The sequence below is a fragment of the Epargyreus clarus genome, unplaced genomic scaffold (genome assembly GCF_041222505.1).
Source record: "Epargyreus clarus isolate Ecla_fem2 unplaced genomic scaffold, WU_Ecla_fem_2.2 ptg000021l, whole genome shotgun sequence".
NCBI lineage: Eukaryota > Metazoa > Arthropoda > Insecta > Lepidoptera > Hesperiidae > Epargyreus > Epargyreus clarus.
Genome location: NW_027332228.1, coordinates 13,024,639 through 13,028,069, shown reverse-complemented (window position 1 = coordinate 13,028,069; position 3,431 = coordinate 13,024,639).

Sequence of the window (3,431 nt, the reverse complement as noted above, 5' to 3'; positions counted from 1 at the left end):
CGGGTTTGAACTTAAGCTAAGTAGGATTTTACATGCTAAATTATTTTAGCTACTGTAATTACTATTATTCAAAGTGAAAAAATATACAAAATTTCTAAATACGTATATTGCCCTACGTACTAAGATAGGATATAATTAATTTAGTAAGTACAAAATAATTATATGTACCTATCATAAATTGCACTTAATTAATTAATACGTAGGTAAGTATTAATTTTGTGGTTATACATATATGGACATTAGAGATGATAAGTAAAATTCCAACATTATAAAATCCGTCGTTTTCCTATTATACCCCATATGTTACTGCACACTTGAGCAGAGTAATACCTTATTTAAACTAATTTTAAAAGTCATTTTCAATATGGTACATTACATGATATTAATTGAAATAATTTGCACAGTTACGTTAGTAACTTGTGTCATTGCTAAAAGTGAGGAATCGATAAATTTGGAGTTCCCAGAAAATGAGTCAGTAACTACTAAATCTAACTTAGATTTGATCGACTTTATATACAGAAGAAAAGGCCTAAACGCAGTGGATATCGAGCAAAAATTCCGCAAAAAGAGAGCTCCATTACAACCCAGCCTACCCTCGATAACATTACGTGAAAATTACAAGACTTCGAGAAAATTAAATAAACGCTACACAAATGATCAAATACGAAAGAAAAAGCTTAAATCCAGTGGAAATCAAGCCAAATTTCCGCATAAAAAGGAAACAATGCTCCAAGCCGGCTTACCACCCAGGATATTAAGTGAAAAGTACAAGAATTCGACTAGAACCTAGACCTAGAAAATTAAATCAACCCTACCAGGTTTACTATTTATAACGACTTCAACTTTATAATTTGAAGAAAGAATATGCTAAAAACACTGTAGTACCTACAGTCCAGTCTATGTCGTGATATAGCAATTTTGGTGTAGTGCTTGTTGTGTAAAATATTCAGCAATTGCTTGTCAATAGTCAACAGTATTTGAGTTAAATCATATACTTACTCTTTGAGGTGTGATAAGTCTGTCTGGATTGTAAACATTTCGTGAAATTGAATAATCATATTATATGTATACGAATGTATACGAATATAATAGGTATATATTATATTCGTAATTCATAATTTTGTAGTCATAATAATTATAAGTATCATAAATTGCACTCAATGTTGGTACGTATTATAATTATGTCGTATATACATACGTATATAGGCATTACAGATAATAATGTTCCCACGTTACAAATTTATCATTTTCCTATTACGTCGCATTTGCACAGAACTTGTGAACAGTGATAGTTTAATTATATTAATTTAAAACTTAGTTATTTCCAATATGGTACATAATATTATATTATTTGGAATTATTTGCACAGTTACGTTAGTAACGTCTGTATTTGGTCATAGTGAGGACCCAATAAACTTGGAATACCCAGAAAATGAGTCATTAACTAAATCTAACTTAGATTTGATCGGGTTGATGTACGCAAGAAAAGGTTTGAACCCAGTGGAAATCGAGCAAGAATACCACATAAAAAGTACAAGAAAGCGGATTGGAATACCAATAAAGATATTAGAAGAACACTACAAGAATTTCACTTCAACGACAACTCCTGAATAATTCAACTGCTTAGGATTTTGAAGACTACAGTCCAGTATGTGTCGTGATAGCATTAATTGTGTGTAGTGTAATATGATTGTGGTATAAAATAATCAGCAATTTATTTTTAATAAACAGTATTGTATTTGACTCTAATCGTGTACTTGAACTTTGTCGTGTAATACATGTGTCGTATGCGAAGACTGTAAACATTTCATAACATTTCTGTAGGGTTGCGTTTCAAGAGGCAAATGAGAATGGAGCCCGCCTTATGGTGAGTGGTCACCGCTGCTGGACATCTTAATCAACTCCAAATAGGGTAAAAATATCTTAAATATGTCCTAGATGCGTTGTTATCAATGAATACTAAGTTTAAGAGGCTTGTGTCTCTGCTTTAAAATGTCATACAAATCAGAACAGCTGCGCTTATCAGTTCTGTTATTAGACAGAAATGTACACTGGGCAAGCGAATGGTGTTGCCACAAGCGAATAGCAAGAGATTCTATTAACTAGAAAAAAAACTTAGTGCAATCAGAAGAATTTATACTATTTTCCTGAAGGTTTAGGAAGTAATTTTTGTATACCTTATTTACATTATTTTAGAGGATTACTGCCTTAATATAAGTTTTTTCTGTATTATAAGCCAAGAGGTTTGCTAAGTAATGTTGTAGTCTTATAACGTCATGATTACAAAAATATTACAATAATGAGTGTAAACGCAAAACAACTTGTGGCCCTGTATAGTTACGGATGCCCATATATCATGTATCTAGGAGAATTTCGCATTAATGTTATTTTATGAAGTTGAAGTAGCAGACAAGCTTGCAGTCCATCTGATAGTAAATAATCAGTCTTCGAGCATCTGCAATCAACCCCCAATAATAATTTAAATTATACCTGCCACAGATGCGTTGCCTTTGTTACTTTAAGTCCAAGTTAGATCACCTTGTGCTCTCTCTGCCACACCTGTCAAACCAGAACCTAGCAGGGCTTAATTCTTTCGTTATGACGCAGAAATATACAGCGCGGGCAGTTGGCCCTTAGCAGTCAAATCGGGAAGGGTTCCACCACTTACTTATTTAGTTACATATCAAACAACCGGACGAATTTTCTACATGTACAGTACGAGAAGGTGAAGGCAGAACGCAGAGGCACTGGTAGTAGAACCCTTTGTGGTTCGACTACGGCAGCACCACCGCTACACCTATCTCTGTCTAACAACAGTGTTAGACGCTGCTGTGTTCTGGTTTGAAGGGTGTGGTAAGGGAGACATATCTTTCCGAGGAGTTCTTGCTTGATGACAAATGTCAGGGCGGCAGTAGCCACTTACCATTATGCTCGTCTGCTACTCCTATATTATTAAAAAAAAACTACGAGCTGTACGTACTATAAATAGTATTATTAAATGAAATAATATAGTCTGCATGACGCACATTGGGCTTCATTGAGATAAAACCACTGCACATATTTCAGCGTACAATTGTCCCTTTACCCCAAAGGACGATAACGTTTAAAGGTTCGTTATATACCTATAGACATTAAATCTACCAGACGCAGACAGTCGGTGACAAAGTATTATTTTTATACAATATGATTTACAGGCAAGATTCATGCTTGCACGGTCTCGTTACTATAGAAATATGTTTGCTTCGACCCTTGTTTGACACCTTCAGTGACTGTAGATGTAATTAGAGCCTTTTTTTATTTAAAATGCTCAGAGCCTTTTGTTATTTAGTATTAAGTGACAAATTCTGTGACCAACAATACAAATTATGGGATTTTAAAACCTTTTAAATATAGGAGGTAAATTAATAATACTATAAATTGAAAACATTTTT